The following is a 9,316-nucleotide window of genomic DNA, read 5'->3' on the forward strand; positions in this document are numbered from 1 at the left end:
GAAGACGGAGCAGCCTCCCCCGCACCTCCTTTGCCCCTCGCCCCCTTCCACGGCAGAAGCACCGGGGAAAGGCGACCATTTTAGAGCCAGGGCCACCATCTCGAGGCAATCATTGACAGCCGTCGTTCACATTTGCACAGCGCTTTATTTACGAACTGCGGGGCGCACTTGGCACGCGCAGGACCGTGTTTTCTCTGCACCCTGTGCTAGCTGGGCAGGCTGCGGCCGGGTACCATTAAGTCCATTTTGCATCTGAGGAAAAGTGAGGTTCGGGGACTGTGCCCAAGGGGGTCGCGGCTGGGAAGCAATGGGGGCCCGGCACTTGAGCCCGGGTACTGGGACTCCCCATTCTGCGCTCCTTCCATGAAGGGCGCATCTCGACCCTCAGGGCGAGTGTGGGGAAATGGGGGGGAGCTGGACAGAGGAGAATGAGCCCCCGACGACCCCCACCAGAGTCCCTACCCTCCTCGCCAAGACCCCCTGCTCGGGCTGACCTCGGCCCAGCCTGACCCCGGGGGTCGCGGCCCGGAGGGAGGGGTCGACGTCACCTTCGTTTTCCCCCGGGGGCCTCGCTCGTGGCTTTGCCGCGAGGGCCCCCACCCCATCCCTCCACTGCAGGGACCGCAACGGGGTCGGTGACAGCGACGCGAGAGGGCGGGGGGAAGGGGAGGCCGGGAGCCGCACCAGAATCGCCCCAAGGCCCCGCGGACCGACCCGGGAGGAGGCTGCTCATCCCCGCCTCGGGACTGCGCCGCCATCCCGCCGCCCCTACCCCAACCCTGCCAGGCTGCAGCCCACCCCGACATCCCCCACACCCCCACCCTCACCCCCTCCGGGACTCTCACCTCCTTCCGGCCTCAGTCCTGAGCCTCGGCCCGCCGGCCTGTCACTGCCGCTGCCCCTCCCCCCCCAAGCAGGGCGGGGACCCGAGGGGAGGAGGGAGCCCGGGTCCACCCCCGCCCCCGCTCCCGGGCGCACCCTAGCTCCACTCTCCTCCCTCCAACCCCTTCCCTGCCCCAAGCAGCCGAGGGCGGGAGTAGGGAGGGGGAGAGAAAGAGGGGAGGAGGGCCTCGGGGCGCGCGACACGTGTCGCGAGACTTGAGGGTGGAGCTCTCGGGAGAAGTGGGGGTGAGGAGAGGGTCTGAGCATGTGGAGGGAGGGGAAAGCGAAAGAAAAGGAGGAGGGAAGGAAGGGAAGAAGCGGGGCGGGAGCAGCTCCCCCCCCCGCCCCCCGCAAGGCCGTGAGGTCTCATCCTGGGGGGAGGGGGAGTGCAGCGTTATCCCGAGCCATATTCACCGAGACCTAGGAGCCCTGAGTTCTAGTCCAGCCCTGCCGCCAGCTTGCGGAGTGGCTGAGCAAGTAGCTTCGCCTCGCCCAGCCTCGACCGTGCAGGTGCCGGGGTCGGACTCCGCCTCGAGCTCGGGTCACAAAGCGCCCTCTTCACCGAGCCGGGGGAAAAGGCTAGGGCTCGTATTGTACAGACGAGGAAACTGAGGCACAGGTTAACAGGGCTCGTGGGGCGGTTCCCGGGTGATCGGCCCCGACCATCCACGAGTAAGAGGAGAAGCTGGCCTGTATGTGATGGGGGATGGTGGTGGGTAGGCCTTGGGCAGGGGCGGGGACAGTCCATACCACCCCAACTTCCCATTCACCAAACCGGGGGGCCACGCTAAAGTATTGACCCTCCCAGCCTGCCCCTTCTCCTAACTTAGGGGTTTGACGTCTTTAAACCTGAACCGTGCTCGTTTGAGAAGCAGCTGCCCTGGCAGTCAGGAAGACCTGGGTGCGAATCCCGCACCTGACACCTAGTAACTATCGTATGGAGGACGGCAGTCATCTCTCAGTGCCCCCTGCAGGCCTCTTAGAGCGGGTGTGACTGCATTGGGTGAGGGAGTGTACCCGCCGGGAGTTCTCTATACCCGTGAAATAATGGTTCAGATCGACAAGCATGCTTCAGTCCCTACTGTGTGCCAAGCACTGGTCTAAGCAGGATTAGAAGAAAGGCAAAAGGCAGGCCCTGTTTTTAAGGAGCTCACAATCTAATGGGGGAGACAACATGCAAGCAACTATATGCAGACATAAAATCTAATTCAACAAGAATTTATTGAATTTAGCTCCCATTTGCAGAGTGCTACCAAATAACGTTCGCATGTTGATGAGGTTTGCATGGGGTATTTGCTTTGACATAGATGGTAACATTTTAGGGCTGGAAGGCATCTTAAAGCTCACCTTAGGCCCATATACACTTTTCCCCCTCATTTTAGTAAGAAATGGACTAATTGACAAAGATGACCAAAAAAAAAAAAAGTAGTCCATACCAAAGAGCTATGTATGGCAAGACAGGAACACTAGATACTGGTTGTGGAGTTGAGACCTAATCCAGTCACTCGGGATATCAATTTGAAATTATGTTAGAAAAATTACTAAATTACCCTCACCTTTGACCAGGGTCCCATTACTGGCCTAATATCCCAAGGAAGTCAAAGACATTGGACCAATATATGTGAAATTATTCATAGTGCCACCCTTCATTGTAACAGAACAGGCAAAAAGTGAGTACCCATCTATAGGGGAATGGTTGAAAAAATGGCATATGAATAAAATTAAGAGAAAAATTGGGAAAATGTGTAGAAACTATTACAGAGCTAAATGAGCAAAACCAAAACACCACTATACAAAATGACTATATAAATGAAAAGACCAGTAAAAGGACAGACAAGAAACTGAATAATTAATCGTAACAGCTAGCACATACATAGCACTTTAAGATTTGCAAAGAGCTTTACAAATATTTCATTTTACGCTCACAGTAACCCTGGGAGATAGGTGCTATTATTATCCCCATCTGAGGGAATTGTGAGAATTGAGTTAACCACACTGACTCCATCTTGTGACTCAATTCTGGATCTCAGTTCCCTTTCTATTCAATTATGGAGCAAGCCCAATTTCTGTCTTGTGAGAAAACTTGATTCAATTATGGGAATTGTGAGAAAACTTTATTGTGTTGTTTCAATCTAGACCTGCATGGCTGGGAAGCTGGACTACCTCTACCCGTTGCTTAGAGACCCTTAACTAAAGACCTAGGTCTTGCTGACAAGAAAACCAGTTGGATCCAAAGATTGACACAAGTTTTCTCACAATTATACATCAAGCAACCCATATGTCCTATGTGAAAACTGGCCCCATACTGGTCAATCAGATACTATTTCCTTCTTCCTTTGATTTAATACAGACACTTGGGGTGGGGGGAGTGAGACACCTCTTTTTCTGATTTTAGGGAGTTGTACCTGTTCCTTTTCCCCTTCCCAACTTAGAAAGCCCCTAGTTCTTCCTCCAGTTAGAAATAAAATTACCTAATCTAGTATCCTGGTTTATATCCTGTTAACTGTGTGTTTAATAAATAAAAATCTATCTCCTCCTGTATTTGGGGTTCAATGCCAAACTGAGGAGGCCTAGTCTCAATTTGTTATGAAATTACATGCATTGCTTAATAAATTGATATGCTTGGAAGCTTGAACCTTTATTTCCTCAATTATTTCAGATTTCACTCATCACACATCTAAAAAATGGGGAAACTGAAGCAGACAGGTTAAATGACTTGCCCAGAGTCACACAATTGGTAAGCAAAGAAAGACTTGAACTCTAGCCTTCCTGACTCCAGCTCCAATACACTCATCAAGCCAATCACCTAGCTGTCTCTTGAAAAACCATTGTTGCAGGCAGAGCTATGATGGTGGAGAGAAGGGAGGAAGTTGCCTGAGGTCTCCCTAATTTCCCTTGGAAACAACATTAAATCAAGCCTCTAAATGGATTCTGGAGTGATAAAAGCCACAAAAAGATGGAGTGAAACAATTTTCCAGCTTAGGATAACTTAGAAAGACTTCAGAAAAGCTCTGTCTCACTTGGGGAAAAGGGGACCACAGCCCAGCACAGATGGTATCCAGCCAAGCCAGCAGGAAGCTCTTAGCCACAGCACAAATCAGCAACCTCGGCACCTCAGGCCTGGGTCAGCAGGCTAGTGGCACAGCAGGCCAGCTGTGAGGCCTCCAGCCCCAGCACAGAAGGCAAACTGCCAGCCCCAGAACCCTGGTACAATAGGCATGACTAGGCCAGGCCACCCCAGCGCAGTGGGAAAGGCACAAGCATCTAAGGCCCTGGCACAGAAAGCCAGTGATGAAGCCTTTGGACCCCAGCACAAGAAGCTTGGGACACTGCCTCCTGTGCCCCAGGTAGCAGAGCTCAGCTTCTAAAAAAATGAGCAAAAAACCCAAAAGAGGCTGACCATAGAAAGCTTACTATGGCAACAGGAAAGATCAAAACAAACTCAAAAGAGGATAACAACGTCAAAATGCCAACATATGAAGCCTCAAAGGAGAATATGAATTGGTCTCAAGCCCACAAAGTCTTCTTGGAAGAGCTCAAAAAGGATTTTAAAAATCAAGTAAGAGAGGTAAAAGAAAAATTGGTAAAAGAAATGAGAGTCATGCAGGAGAATTATGAAAAAAAGTCAACAGCTTCAAAAAGAAAGCACAAAAATTGACTGAAGAAAACAGATCCTTAAAAAATAGAACTGGCTAAAGAGGAAAAAAAATCTGCTGAACAGAACAACTCCTTTAAAAGTAGAACTGGCCAAATGGAAAAGGAGGTACAAGAGCTAGCTGAAGAAAATAATTCCTTAAAAATTAGAATTGGGCAAGTGGAAGCTAATGACTCTATGAGACATCAAGAGTCAGTCAAACAAAATCAAAAGAATGAAAAAATAGAATAAAATGCAAAATGCCTCATTGGAAAAACAACTGACCTGAAAAATAGATCCAGGAGAGAGAATTTAGGAATTATTCAACTACCTAAAAGCCATGATCAAAAAAAGGAGCCTGGACAGCATCTTTCAAGAAATTATTAAGGAAAATTGCCCTGATATCCTAGAACCAGACAGTAAAATAGTCATTGAAAGAATCCACTGATCATCTCCTGAAAGAGATCCCAAAATGAAAACCCCAAGGAATATTGTAGCCAAATTCCAGAATTATCAGGTCAAAGAGAAAATACTACAAGCAGCCAGAAAGAAACAATTTGAATATCAAGAAGCCAGAGTCAGGATTGCACAGGATGTAGCAGCTTCTACATTAAAGATCAGAGGGCTTGGAATATGGTATTCCAGAAAGCAAAGAAGTTTGGATTACAACCAAGAATCAACTACCCAGCAAAATTGAGCATAATCTTTCTGGGGAAAAGATGGCCATTCAATGAAATAGGGGACTTTCAAACTTTCCTGATGAAAAGACCAGAGCTGAACAGAAAATTCAGTCTTCAAATACAAGACTCAAGAGAAGCATAAAAAAGATAAACCGGAAAGAAAAAAACGTTATTCAATAAAATGAAACTGTTTACATCCTTACATGGGAAGATGGTGTTTCAACAATCTGGCTAGCAGCTGCTGTGGGGTGTAAGATCCACTCACAGCCAGCACTCAGAAAGCTGCCAGCATGCTGGGAAAGCACAGGTTCTTTTGATCTGCTTTAATAAGGAAAGCAAGGTTAAAGGGGTTGACAAGTTTACTTCAATCCAGCATACAGACAGCATTCACTTAGTTCAGGGGAAAAAGCCAGCACCCTGAACTTCAGAACAAAATGAAAACAAAGTACAAACATTAACAGACAGACCAAATACAGATTCATAGTTACCAATATCTAGGTTCAGCCCGGGAGCTCAGAACAAGGGCTGGCCCAGAGTCACGCACCACCAGTGCTGTAAGGAGGAGCTCCAACAGAAAAGGCTTTTCACGCTGTCTTCTCTCCTCTTACAGAGTTTTTGACATCATCAAGCGTCGTCTGAATGCCCAGGCTCTGGTGATTGGTTCTTGAGTTGGCCCCTCCCCTTAGGACCCTGGGAGGTTCACATCCACATAGATTAGGTTAACACCCAATAGGGCATGGCTCTGGAATTAACACCTCCCCTTAGCCAGCCCCATCTTGGGCCCCACCTTAGTTGCCAATCCACACCCACTAAGGTTTTACACCTAATAGGGGTTTGGGCCTGGGGCTTAGCACTTAGTAAGACTCAATCAAAGACACTGAATTAATCAAAGGAAACAAAGGCCGAACTCTTCAAGGGCACTTGTTGAACTAAGTGCTAAGGAGCCCATTTTGATTACCAACATAGATGGTACTTGTAACCCTTGAGAATTGTACCTCTATTAGGACAGTTCAAAGGAGTATACAGAGAGAGTTTGGGTCTAAGTTGACTTTGATGAAGTGATATTAAAAAAAATTAAGGGGTGAAAACAAGGATTGTATTGGGAGAAAAGGAATGGCAGAGGCAGAATAGGGTAAATGATATCACATGAAGAGGTCCAAAAGACCTGTTACAGTAGAGGGAAAGAAGGGAGAGGATGAGCATTGTTTGAACCTTACTTTAATCAGATTTGGCTCAAAAAGGTAATAACATACACATTCTGTTGTATATACAAATTTAGCTAACCCTACAGGGCAGGAGGAGGGGAAAGGGGAAAGAAAGGTTGGGGTGGGACGGAACTGATAGAAGGGAGAGCAGATTGAGGGAAGCAGTGGTCAGAAGCAAAACACTGGTGAGGAGGAACAGAGTAAAAAGAGAGAGAAAAGTATAAATGGAAAAATAGGATGGAGGGAAATACAGACTTAGTAATCATAACTGTGATTGTGAACAGGATGAACTCTCCCATAAAACAGCAGATAGCAGAGCATATCAAAAAAGAGAATCCTACAATATGTTGCTTACAAGAAACACATTTGAAGCAGAGACACACGGAGTGAGTGTAAAAGGCTAGAGCTAAATATATTATGCTTCAGCTGAAGTAAAAAAAAAAAAAAAGCAGGGGTAGCAATCCTGATCTCAGACAAAGCAAAAGCAAAAACATACCTAATTAAAAGAGATAAGGAAGGAAACTTACATCTTGCTAAAAGGTACCATAGACAATGAAGTAATATCAATAGTAAACATATATGCACCAAGTATTATAGCATCGAAATTCTTAGAGGAGAAGTGAGTTAAAGGAAGAAATAGACAGCAAAACTATACTAGTGGGGGACTTCAACCTTCCCCTCTCAGAACTAGATAAATCTAACCACAAAATGAATAAGAAGTTAAGGAGGTGGATAGAATTTTAGAAAAGATAGATATGATAAACCTCTGGAGAACACTGAATAGGGATAGAACACAATGTACTTTTTTTCTCGGAAGCATATGGAACCTACACAAAAACTGACCATGTATTAGGGCATAACAGCCTCACAATCCAATGCAGAAAGGCAGAAATATTAAATGCATGCTTTTCAGATCATGATACAATAAAAATTATGTGTAATAAAGGGCCATGGAAAGATAGACTAAAAATTAATTGGAAACTAAATAATCTAATCCTAAAGAATGAGTGAGTCAAACAACAAATCCTAGAAACAATAATTTCATCAAAGAGAGTGACAATAATGAGACAACATAGAAAACTTATAGGATGCAGCCAAAGCAGTTCTTAAGGGAAATTTTATATCTCTAAATGTTTACATGAATAAAATAGAGAATGAGATAAATTAATTGGGCATGCAACTAAAAAAGCTAGAAAAAGATCAAATTAAAAATCTCCAATTAAATACTAAATTAGAAATTCTGAAAATCAAAGATGAGATTAATAAAGTTGAAAGTAAGAAAACTATTGAATCTATAAATAAAACTAATAGCTGGTTTTATGGGGGGGGGAACCCAATGAAATAGATAAACCTTTGGTTAATTTGATTTAAAAAAAGAAAGGAGAAAACCAAATTACCAGTATCAAAAATGAAAAGGGTAAATTAACCACCAATGAAGAGGAAATTAAAGTAATAATTGGGAGCTATTTTGCCCAACTGTATGCCAGTAAATCTTACAACCTAAGTCAGGGCTGTCCAACCTTAGGTTTTTATTGAAACAATAGACAATATATTTTGATTTGCCATTTTAGCAAGAGCTCTGCAGTAGCTCAGCTTCATTTACTAAAGCATTTGTGTAAATTTCTATGCTTGTAGGCAGGCTGCATAAATCATAGGCTGCACTTTGGACAGCCCTGACCTAATTGAGATGGATGAATATTTACAAAAATAGAAATTGCCCAGATTAACAGAAGAGGAAATAAATAACCCCATTTTATAAAAAGAAATTAAACAAGCCATCAGTGAACTCCCTAAGGAAAAATCTCCAGGGCCAGATGGATTTACAAGTGAATTCTACCAAACATTTAAAGAACAATTAATTCCAATACTATATAAACTATTTGGAAAAATGGGCAAAGAAAGAGTCCTACAAAATTCCTTTTATGGCACAAATATGGTACTAACACCTAAACTAGCAAGAGACAAAACAGAGGAAAAAAATTATAGAACAGTTTGCTAGTAAATATTGGTGCAAAAATTTTAAATAAAATATTAGCACTCAGATTATAGCAATTTATCATGAAGATAATACACTATGACCAGATGAGATTTATACCAGGAATGCAGGGCTGGTTCAATATTAGGAAAACTATCAGCATAATTGACCATATCAATAACAAAACCAATAGAAATCATATGATCATCACAATAGATGCAGAAAAAGCTTTTTGACAAAATGCAGTGCCCATTCCTATTAAAAACACTATAGAGCATAGGAATAAATGAAGTTTTCCTTTAAATGTTAAGTAGTATCTATCTAAAATGAGGAGCAAGCATTACATGTAATGGGAATAGGCTAGAAGCGTTCCCGATAAGATCAGGGATAAAACAAGGATGCACATTATCACCACTATTATTCAATTTGGTACTAGAAATGTTAGCTTTAGGAATAAGAGAAGAAAAAGAAATTGAAGGAATTACAATAGGCAATGATGAAACAAACCTATCACTCTTTGCAGATGATATGATGGTATTACTTAGAGAATCCTGGAGAATCAACTAAAAAATTATTTGAAATAATTAACAATTTTAGCAAAGTTGCAGGATATAAAATTAACCCACATAAATCATCTGCATTTCTATATATTACCAACAAAGCCTAGCAGCAAGAGATAGAGAGAGAAATTCCTCTTAAAATAACTGTGGATAATGTAAAATATTTGGGAGTCTACCTGCCAAGACAAACCCAGGAACTATATGAACACAATTACAAAACACTTTTCACACAAATAAAGTCAGATCTAAACAACTGGAAAAATATCAATTGCTCATGGATAGGCTGAGCTAATATAATAAAAACGACAACTCTACCTAAATTAATTTACTTATTCAGTCCATCCCAATCAAACTACTAAAAATTATTTTATAGAGCTAGA

This window comes from Trichosurus vulpecula, chromosome 3, assembly GCF_011100635.1.
Source record: "Trichosurus vulpecula isolate mTriVul1 chromosome 3, mTriVul1.pri, whole genome shotgun sequence".
NCBI classification, from domain to species: domain Eukaryota; kingdom Metazoa; phylum Chordata; class Mammalia; order Diprotodontia; family Phalangeridae; genus Trichosurus; species Trichosurus vulpecula.